At 37.6% G+C, this 11,676-nt stretch overlaps 1 pseudogene; it reads right to left on the bottom strand.

Moving 5' to 3' along the window:
* Positions 1 to 8,721: 8,721 nt before the first annotated feature.
* Positions 8,722 to 10,240, bottom strand: LOC149569065 (V-type proton ATPase subunit B2 pseudogene; annotated as a pseudogene).
* Between the last annotated feature and the right edge of the window lie 1,436 nt (positions 10,241 to 11,676).

Genomic DNA, 11,676 nt, shown 5'->3' with positions numbered 1-11,676 from the left:
ACCAGAGGTGTCTTCTATTCTAATTGAGGATAGTAGAGAAGTCAACAGTGGTTCTATAGAGATCCCCAGACTTGTTCACATTGTTGCATCCCTATCACAAGACCAAGTTGACCTCCTATTTGAGGTCTTAAGAGAGAAAATTGGCCAATTTGCATGGTCATATCAGGACATGCAAGGACTTGATCCAAAGCTTGTAGTTCATCATCTTGCATTCGATCCAAAGATCAAGCCCGTCAGACAAAAGCTTAGAAAAATGCAACCCAAGGTGGCATTACTGGTCAAAGCTAAATTAGAAAGAATGTTAGCTACTAAGGTTATCCGACCTATCAACTACTCAGAGTGGATCTCCAACATGGTCCCCATCACTAAGCCTTCCGGTGACATCAGAATCTGCACTAATTTCAGAGATCTTAACAAAGCTTGTCCAAAATATAATTTTCCCTTGCCCAACATAGATATGATTGTAGATCTTACAACTAGACATGAAATTTTGTCCCTCATGGATGGATTTTCTAGGTATAACTAAATCAAGATTGCAGAAAAGGATCAGCATAAGATAGCATTCACTACCCCTTGGGGAACCTTTTGCTACAACATGATGCCTTTTGGCCTAAAGAATGCTGGGGCTACCTATCAAAGAGCTATGACAGCCATTTTCCATGATCTTATCCATAGCATTTTGGAGGATTATGTGGATGATATCTTGGTTAAATCTCACACCTTCATGGATCATCTTGCTAACCTAGAGAAGGTCTTTGATAGGTTAGTGAAATATCATCTCATGTTGAATCCCAAGAAGTGTGTCTTTGGGGTCACATCTGGCAAGCTTCTAGGCTTTCTAGTTTCTAAACGAGGTATAGAGATCGACCCCAAGAAGGTCAAGGCTATCTTAGACATGCCTCCTCCCTAGACACTGTGATAGCTTCACACTCTTTAGGGAAAGCTTCAATCCATTCGGTGCTTCATCTCCCAACTTGCAGATAAGTGTACGTCGTTTGCACACTTACTGAAGAAGGATGAAAACTTCAAGTGGGATCCTTTATGTCAATGCAGCTTCAATCATCTCAACCAGTATCTCATCAATTCCCCTATCTTGGTTCCACTAGTTCCTGGTTGTCCCTTGATCTTGTACATATCAACAACGCCTACTGCTCTAGGGGCACTTCTAGCACAGCTCGATGACTACGGCAGAGAAAGAGCCATCTACATCAGTAGAACCCTACTTGGTTATGAACTCAATTATACTCCTATGGAAAAAGCTTGTTTGGCGGTTGTTTTCTCAACTCAAAAGCTTTGCCACTACATGCTAAGTCATAACATCCAACTAGTTTCCAAGATCGACCCTCTCAAGTATATGCTCTCCAAAATAGCACTTATAGGCCGTTTGGCTAAATGGGTTATGCTATTTAGCGAATTTGACATCCAGTATGTGGACAGAAAGGCAATCAAAGGGCAAGCTATAGCAGATCACCTAGCTGATGCACCTCTAGTAGATACATATCCTTTGATCATAGAATTTCCAGATGAGTATATTTGTCTAATTGAAGAACAGCCCCCATGGAAACTTTATTTTGATGGCTCATATACATCTCATGGATCAGGGGCAGGAATATTGTTGGTCACCCCTCAAGGAGATTACATTCCAAAAGCCTTCAAGCTACAATTCGCTAGCATCAACAATATAGCTGAATATGAGGCTCTCATAGCAAGATTAAAGATAGTTGTAGAATGGAACATCACTAAGTTACAAATCTTTGGCGATTCTCGGCTCATCATCAAGCAAGCCCTAAATGAATATCAAACCAAAGATGAAAAGCTATTACCCTACAAAGAGCTAGTTAATCAGCTAACCCTACATTTTACAAAGCTTCATTTTACACAAGTGCCTTGAATGCAGAACAAAGCAGCAGATGTTATGGCTACAATCGGCTCGCTCTTGGAAATTCCCCAAGCGGTTACACAGTATGAGTTTTTAGTTGAGCAGCTCCTCACACCTGCCTATGCGAATGATGATTCAACCATGTTTATATCTTGGTTGGTCCCCAATCCCCTTGGTACCATGAGATTCATGCTTACCTTAACAATGGTATCATCTCCCCTCACCTCACACGTACCCAATGCCAGAAACTCATCCAAAAATCATCCCGCTATGTTATCATAGCCAATACCCTATATCGTTGGGGTTATCACGATACTCTCTCTCGATGTTTAGATGAAAATGAGGCTGCGATGGCATTAAAAGAAGTACACTCCAAACTTTGTGATGCCCACATGAGTGGTATTGTCCTAGCGTGACAAATCCTTAGAGTAGGCTACTATTGGCCTACCATTGAAGAAGACTCCTATGACTTTGTCAAAAAGTGTCTCCCATGTCAGCAGCATGCAAATCTTGTGCACGCTCCAGCACAGGATCTACAGCCTATTGCACCATCTTGGCCTTTCACTTGTTGGGGCCTTGATCTAGTTGGAACTATCACACCCCTCTCATCTAATGGACATAAATGGATAATAACAGCTATAGACTATTTCACTAAGTGGGTGGAAGCAGTCCCCCTAGTCTCAGCTACAGGAGTTCAAGTCTCCAAGTCCATCTTGTACCACATTGTTTGCCGCTTTGGTATCCCATCCACCATCTTCACTGACCACAGAGGTAACTTTGAAAATCTCAACATGGAAGAAGTATGCACTTCCCTTCGCATCCATCACCGCTTTTCTAGCCCATGTTTCCCACAAGGTAACAGACAGGCAGAGGCAACTACCAAAATCCTCCTCAAATTCCTAAAGAAAGTTTTCAATGATTCCAATCGCGATTGGCACCTACAAATAAATCCAACCCTATGGGCCTATCGAACCTCCTTTCATACATCCACAAGAACAACTCCATACTCCCTAGTCTATGGTGTCAAAGCAGTACTACCCATAGAGGTTGAACTTCCCTCCTTGCGCATATCTTTGCAAGGACAAATATCAGATGAAGAATACAGAGTAGCTCGGCTCACCCAGCTAGATCTCTTAGATGAGAAGCAACAACAAGCCTATGATCATCTCACAATCTATCAAACTCGTCTCAAAAGGAATTTTAACAAGAAGGTGCTTCCATGACACTTTCAGCCGGGTGACATGGTCCTCAAAGAAAATATGAAAGTCCAAGCTGATCGAGAAAAGAAAGGCAAGTTTGAACCTACCTAGCTTGGTCCTTATGTTGTCACTACCTCCTTTGGCTCTAGAGCCTATCAACTATCTACACTAGAAGGAGAACTCTTGAATGATCCTACAAACATCATTCATCTCAAGAAGTTTTATGCTTGAAGATCCTTGGTATACTCAGCTTTTGAAAAATACAAAAAAAAATAGTAAAGAAAAATAAGCATCCAATGATGAAAACTTGGCAATTCAAGCGCCTTGGATAGGTACCTTGGTGAAAATCTGGTAATTTAGGTGCCTTATGTACTAAGACTAATCCATTATATATCACTATTCTATCCCTCATCCATCCACCCACCATCCCATAACATACCTGCTTGTTCCCTTGGTATTCCAACCAAATATCCAAAATCTAATGAAGTTTGTAAATACCTCAGCTTGTAAATCTTGTACCTCAGCTTGTAAATCTTGTACCCCAGCTTGTAAATCTTGTATCATCCCTTGTATCATAGCTTGTATATCCAAATCTTGTCCAAAGCTTGTATCATATTCTAGCTTGTATTATATACCAAAGCTTGTATCCTAGCTTGTATCCCATCACATGCACACAAAGAACCCCATTTTCACTTATGTTTTTCGCAAACCATCTACCTATCCGCCTATCAACTATTACAGACATCCCACCCTTCACAAACATTTCCATCTCACAAAACCAAAACATGAACAACCTTGTACATTTGTAACATATCTTGGTCTATCAGCTTGTACATCCTCTTTAGCTTAGTACCATTATATCTATCCAGCTTTCATGTCAGTTCCTCCTTGATCAGCATCTTGCACATATCGCACAACCCTTGGTTAGCTATTCCAATGCATCCTTTAGCTAGATCTCCTGTCACCAAAGTGTTATCCTTCTTAGTTCAACCTACCAGACGCATCAGTCATCCAGATCCATCAACTTAGGTGCTCTCCAATAGATCCTTGTAGGATATAGCTTTCCTCATGTTTGATCTTGGTCTGTTAGTACCTTGTCCCACCCATCTCATTGGCAAATGGTTCTCTTTTGGATTTTCGCTTTCTTTTGATTTGGAATCTTCCCTTTTGGGTCTTGAAGTATCTTTTCCAAACAATCTTTTGTTCCCTCCTCAAGGTTGCCACGATCTTCCATATCATGGTATACTACGAGTGGGGCAATCTGAGCGTAAGGTCTTGATCAGGTCTTTTGTTTGTTTTTCTTTTCTTTCTTGTGGGTTACCTAGTGTCGGTTCCACTCTGATCCTTCTGAGATTAATGTGTGATGCTGAGGCAATCCTTGCGTGTTTGTTTTGAGTTAGTTCGTCAGTCCTCTAGATAGTTGGTGAAAAGGCCTTGATGTTCTTGGTAACCTTGGCAATTAACCAACAGTCCTATAGCAAATCTAGTGCTCAACTACATGGTGGTACTTCTCTTTGAAGTATCCCCCTGCTCAAAAAAGCTTCAATGGAATCCCTTCATCTCCATTATCCCCCATCCATATCCAGCATCTACCTCTCCTACCCCAGCTTATGCATCAGTATCTCTTTGAATCAATCTTCATTTTTATCTTTAGGGATCCACCAATCCAATCAATCCACCAAGCCTCATCTTTTGAGATCCACAAATCCTAGTCCTAGGGATCTGCAAAACCCATCTTCTACCAATCTAACTCTTTGAAATCTTGTTGCATCAGCTTTATAATCCCCTCATCCATCTCCCTATCCTAGATTCCTTTTTATAGCCCTCCACTTGTTCATCCCTCCACCTTCCCTGAAGTCTTAAGCTTGCTTCCTCTTGTGCCTCTGACCTCCCTTTATCACTCTCTCGTAGTGAGAGTTTGAGCTAATTTAGCCCCTTCTTGTTGCCAATCTGAGTCTCCTCACTCATCCCATCCCAGATTCTTGTATTTTTTCAAGAAGCCATCGAGCCTCATTGTCTCTTCCCGCTGCCTTCTTGAGGGGGCATCTCGCAGTCCATTGTCTCTTCTTCTGCCCTAGCCTTGGGCATCTTATTTTCTTATCTTTGATGCCATGCCACTTGCAGCATCACATCAAAGAGGGGCAAAATGTAGACACCTAAAATACCTTAGAAAATAAAGTATTTTTATTTTTTGAAAAATTCCTGATGACATCATCATTTATTAATTAATTATTTATTTAATTTATTTTATTTATTTATTTATTTTTATGCCATTAAATCCCTTTATCTTAATTAAAAATATTTAATTAAGGAATCCCTCGCAAAAATGTTTATATCTTATTTAAACATTATTTCCTTATTTATTAATTATTTAATTAATAAATTGACCAAAAATTCCAAAATAAATTATTTATTTATTTTTTGCCCAAAACTTGGCCAATTTCCTTAAGACCACTAACCTCTTCCAAAATCTTCTAATCCTTCTTTAATTTTGATTAAAGGCTAATCCCATCATTTCCTACCCCTAATCCCAACTCAAAATATTTAATTAAGATTAAATATTAATCCTCATGTTTATTTAAAAAAATTTAATAAACATCTCCTCAACCCAAACCCTTGAAATAAATAAAACTTTATTTATTTCCTAAAAATCTAATTTATCCTCATCCTAAGAAATTCTAGACTCTTCTAGAAAGTCTTCATCATCATCCTAGGAAGTTCTAGACTATTCTAGAAAGTCTTTATCCTCATCCAAAGTCTAGACTCTTCTAGAAGATGTCTTTAAACCTAATCCTAATCCCCTCCTAACCTTGTCACATTCCCTAAAAATGAGTTAAGACTTACTAACCCAAGCCAAAGTTAACAAATATCTCCTCCTTCACCCACCCTCATTAAATGCCATCCACTTGCCTATCCCTAAGCTAATCCTAAACCATCCTAATCCATCCTCTAATCATTTGCACAAGCCTAAGCAAGCTTAAAACCTTTCTGATCAAGCCCAAGTTGAAATTTCTCTCATCTCCCTCAAAATATCCCAACCATAAAACTTTATGAAGCCCACTAGGCCATAAATGACTCTTCCAAGCCCTTTCATTGCTCTTACAAGCCATTATGAGGGTCTTTATGAAAATTTTATCCCTTGAGCCTCCTTCATTGACTCATCCTTCCCCTTTCCTCCATCCTCTCACCCTGTGACATGTGTCACTCTCTAATTGGTTGTAAGGAAGCACAATCCATGTGCTCTCCTCTCATGCAATCTGAGCCCTCCATGAGCTTTTCCCCATCCTTGCATCTTAGCCCTCAATCCCTCAAGCCTCTTGCCTATAAATTAGATCCTTCCCCTTTGCAAAAGAACAGAATCCATGAAGTAAAGTCATAATGCCATTTTAAGAAGCCATTTTACATCAAAACCATACACTCACACCCAAATTCCAACTCCATTTGAAGCCCTTTCTGAAGCATAAGCTTGAGCATACATCCTATCTATTTAGACAAAGCCACTCAACAAGAGAGCTTCTCATTGAGAGAGCCCATTAATGGCTTATATTCTCAACTGAGAGCTCATCTTAGTCTATCTTGAAGTTTATGAATTTTGTTTAGTTTGTAGAAGTTTTATTTAAATTTGGTTTCTATTAGCATACTAACATTGCTCATATACGTACAGTGATACTTTGTGGGTCTCATCCCCACCCCAATTTTACCTTCTCATTTTGGAGGGTTTCTAGGTTACCAAATTCTTGTATTATCTATTTTCATGCATGTCTTTACTTTCATGTTTACTAGATGAATTAGATGCATGTGAATGATTTTAGTTAAAAGGTTTTAAAGAGGTTAAAGTTAGTTACTTCTTATTCACCCCCCCCCCCCCCCACCTCTCAGAAGTAAATCTTCCCACTTGTAAATTCCAACAATCATAACCTATGAACCCATAAGCTAAGTGAGGATTAATTCCTTTCATCCCATTAAAAAACATGGAAATTGAACTAATTTGACTAAAATGATTTGTACAAATTACCATCTCAACCTGCATCTGATTTAGTGATCATTGTGTTATCCATTGCAACATAGAGTCACTAACAGAAGGATGACCTAACTTGATTGCCTTACAATTAAGTTTATCAACTGAAATCCCAAAATTCCATTCTTACTAGCATCCCCTTCATACACCTAGAAACCCTATCAAATCATTGAATCATTTACTGAACTCCTTGAATTAAAAGCAACAACAGATCTAACACAGAACTCATCCAAGCTATCTTAAATTAAATGAACCTAATTCATTCAATTACAAAGTTAAATAGCATATGAAGAATTAGGAGATAAAATAAGAGAGCACAGATAATTCATTGTAAATTCCCTTTTGTATCTATCCTTGGAAAGACTAAATACATTAACTGGTAACACTGAATGAAATTTGAGATATATTACTTGATCTATCATCAATCTTCATTAATGGATGTGTGGCCTTCATAGTTAGAGCTCTACTCAATTAGACAGGAAGTAAAACCAATAACAACCTGGTCTCACAATAAAAAACTAGAACCTTACTGGTTTCACACAGAAAATTGCCAACCTTTACTATGAATGAGAGAAAGAAAGATATAGAAAGAATGAATTCCTAGATTTGCTCCAAAAATGACATGTGTCCACTTGAAAAACTTCCCAAAGAATTTAGAAACATCTCTCTAATCTCTCCAAACCACTAGCAAATCAAATCCTCACTCATTTTGCCTCCAAAGTTGAAAATATCTTTAGCACTTGATGGAAAAATAACTGCTTGCAAAAGACAAAAAATCTCTAAAAGTTCCATCAAAAAGCATGCAAATTGTGAAATACTAGAGGCAAAATACATCATTATGTATCAAATTTAAAACATATTGAGCCAACCAAACATATCAAGTGTATCATAACTGAATTTTATAACTGCACTAATGAAATCATTGCCTACAAATGAGCATCCCACTAAAAACCCCATGTAACAGCTATCCCTTAAGACCTGTGTAAAAACTAGCTCCAAAAATGGATAGATCATCTCTTACTAATTCCAACGGTATATTGAAGTCCATATTTTGGTTCAATCTTGCCCCTCTGAAAGCCATTTGAAAAATTGGCCTAGGGCTATAAAATGCACATTTTAAATGAATAAATTTGAAAAAAAATTAAATATCTCTATAGTCCGAACTATAGAAAATTCATCATTTTAAAAAAAAATCAACTTGGAGATAAAACGCTCAAAACTGGAATTGAAATATTCATTATTAACATACCCCCTTATACCTCCCTTAACTATTCAAATAATGCCACATGTTGAAACATGATAGGCCCCCTTGACCACTAGTGGGTCCCACATAACTCCCAATATGTTTTTAATTCCCAAGAGGTCTCCATGTTGCTACCAGCGAAATTCTCACAATTTTTGGTGGCAACATAGTGACCACCAAAATTTAGCATCGAAATTTGGTGAGTCAAAAGTCGTTGACCTCACCATCCAACTAACTTGGCGGGCTCCACCATGACGTTTTCACTTCAAAAGTGCATGCCTTTTAAGACATTAAGCATATTGAGTAGAAATATATTTGAACATTACAAAATGTCCCTGCCTGCTCAATGTGGGATTAATCATTTAACATATCATTTTGCTGCTCACACAGGTTCGGCTCTCCCTTGGCAATATTCTTTTCCTTTTGCATAATTTGCATATAATTGATTTGAAACATCTACATGATCACGTTGAGTCATCCCTTCACCTATAGAAATCTTCATCAAACTTGATAGGGATGGAAGGACATTAATTGGTGGGTAAATCTGTTGATTACAAGGGTGTCTATCAACATATATCAGCCCTTTTGTATTGTAACCAGTAAGATCAGGTATTGGTGTGCAATATCATCATTGGGCATGGCAAGGATGGGAATCTAAGTAATGGATCATTTATGACCTTCAATATGTCCTACTCATTCATAAATGGTTGTTAGGTCTATGTACATGTATCCAAGATAACCACAATGACCAAGCACTTCCTCACGAGTAGTAGAAACTTCACATAAAGTATTTGCACATGAGCTCATGTCTGTCAATATGACCAAAACATGTTTTCCACATTCACATGCAAGATATTCTATTGTTGTCAAAGCAATCCTAGGTCTAATGATATACTCAATAGTAAGATTATTTGCTAAGTTCAAAAAGAGAGTAACTCTTTCCATAAGATTATTTGCTAAGTTCAAAAAGAGAGTAACTCTTTCCATTGAGTCATTTTCTTCAAAGTCATGTTTTAAAAAATTGAGCAGTTTCCATGTTAACTCCCATTGCTATGAAAACTATAGCAAAGTTGTCCCTTGCATCAGCCTCTAATAAATTTGCAAATTTCTCCAATCTCTTCACAAGCCCTACTTGTCTAAAAATTCGAGTAGCAATCTCATTATATGGCAAACCAGCTACAAAAAAAAGAGGAATCTTCTGGCCATGAGCAATGGAGTTCATCACATCTATTGTCAAAATTCTAGTTTGGATCATCTCTTCTAGATATGTTCTTTCACTTGGATTAATAGAACTACCTGAAATGTCCAAGTAGGCCTTGGGTAATATGGAAGGACCATTGTCATTAGGCTTTCTAGACCCATTAAATATGTGACCAATACATGCTTCAAAGACCTGCACAACAACCCTTTTACCATCAATTTCCAGAACCCGACCTCAGTGTGTCGTGACATCCCCTAACCTAATGTTGACTATCTCCTAATATTTTGGACCCTTCACTTATTTTAAAATAACTAGTGGCCCTACAACTCCTAAGATAGTCTAATACTCTCACTCAAGTTCACACGGCAGCATTCAGAAAATGAAATCCTACACAATTGTGTTTTAGTTAAGTCTATTTTCTTTAGGTTGCTTGATCCAAAAGATAAAAATGATCCACTGAGAGATATTTGTTTATGTTCATCCTTTAAAGATTGTCCAATTTCCTAATTTCTTTTTGTAGAGATTTATCTCCTTGATTGTCCAGTTTAGGATAACATTAAATTACAAGTTCCCTCAAAGAAAACAAACCTATGAGAGAAGTCAGCAAGCTAGTCAACAACACATTTTCTATCCTCATATTTGTCAGCCAGTTGAGTTGACTAATGTTATCTGGTAGCTCCCTTAAATTGTTGAACTCCATATCGAGTTCTCTCAAGTACACACTATTTCTGATGTGATGAGGCAACTCTCCCAAGTTTGTACACCAACCGAACCCAAAAACATATTTAATCCCCATCATCTTAGCAATCTAATGCAGATTAGTTTGGCCCCCCAAAGTGGATCCGACTAAAAAAAAAATTGTTTTCAAATAACTAAAATGCTAAACTGATCCATGGAACTTATGATACTGACTAAAATTAATTTCAAGCACTAATTGATCATTTAAAACTCATTTCACATCTTATTTGTGAACTATCAATTTTGCATCAGGAGGTCCTTTGATTGGCTTTAAAAACTGAATAAAACAACTGACTAGGCTCTAAAATCAACAATACTGATTCTTTGTTCCACATTCTTGCACTATTTCAAATCTTGTCTCATGAGGAATTCTCAGTCAAAAGATATTGGCTATCAAAGCTACCCTCTCAGAACTACCTACAAGAAAACATGTCAGAAAACCATAAAATATGTTTGGATTTGGCTTTGAGAATAGGGCAAATTGACACTTGGGGAAGTGAAAACCAAGGAATTGGTTCACTGTCATGAGGAGAAAGTAATTCTATGATTTGGGCTCATGACAAATCATAGGACGCATTTGGTGAGCATGCAAAATGGGCTACTTAGAATTTGCAGACTAGAAATACTGGTAGAAAGGCGGTTTATACAAATAGAATGGACTTGGGAAAGTGTGCAACCAGATTTGTCAAGAATTGCAAATTGGCACACTTAAAGAGTTTTTATAGTAAAACACAACGGTGCAATCCATTCAATCTCACCTATCACAAATTCAGAGTTATGACATCCCGACCAGTGGTACTAACCAATCTGCCTTTCTTGACACCAGTAAAAAGTTACAAATTGCATTTGGAATCATGTTCAAAAATTGATCAAACAGATTCTTCATAAGCTCAAAATTGAAACATAGAAAGTCTCTAACGTTTAAATGCAATGCAATAGGAATTTTATCATTTTGGTCAACTGGGTCAAAGTTATAAATGGTCAAACAGGGCCTCCTAGAATTTTGAACAATTTGCATCAACATGAAAACAATGAACAACCAACTTTGAGGGATTCAAAACCTAGACAAAACATATCAAAACAACTTGAAATATGAAACATGGGTTCTCTAATACGGACACTGAACAATTCCAAAGTGGCAAGTCATGAAACATTATTGGGTGTGAGATATTCAATTACAAACAAGGCCTTCTGTCATTGTTTGACACGGGTAAAAATGCAAATTTGGACATTGCTCAAAACAAGACTTCACAGAATGACTCGAAATGGCAATTTATCTTTATGGGACGAGTAGATATTAAACACCTCTTAGGCCTCAAAAGACAGTCAAGTACTCATGCATCAAAAAGCACTTATAGGGCTTATTTTTTGGATGGTACTCAAGATAAAGGCTTCAAT

The sequence above is a fragment of the Cupressus sempervirens genome, chromosome 3 (assembly GCF_028749045.1).
Source record: "Cupressus sempervirens isolate cs-2001-9-10 chromosome 3, ASM2874904v1, whole genome shotgun sequence".
Classification (NCBI taxonomy): domain Eukaryota; kingdom Viridiplantae; phylum Streptophyta; class Pinopsida; order Cupressales; family Cupressaceae; genus Cupressus; species Cupressus sempervirens.
Note: the sequence above shows the minus strand (reverse complement) of the source record. Positions and strands in the feature narration are given on the sequence as shown.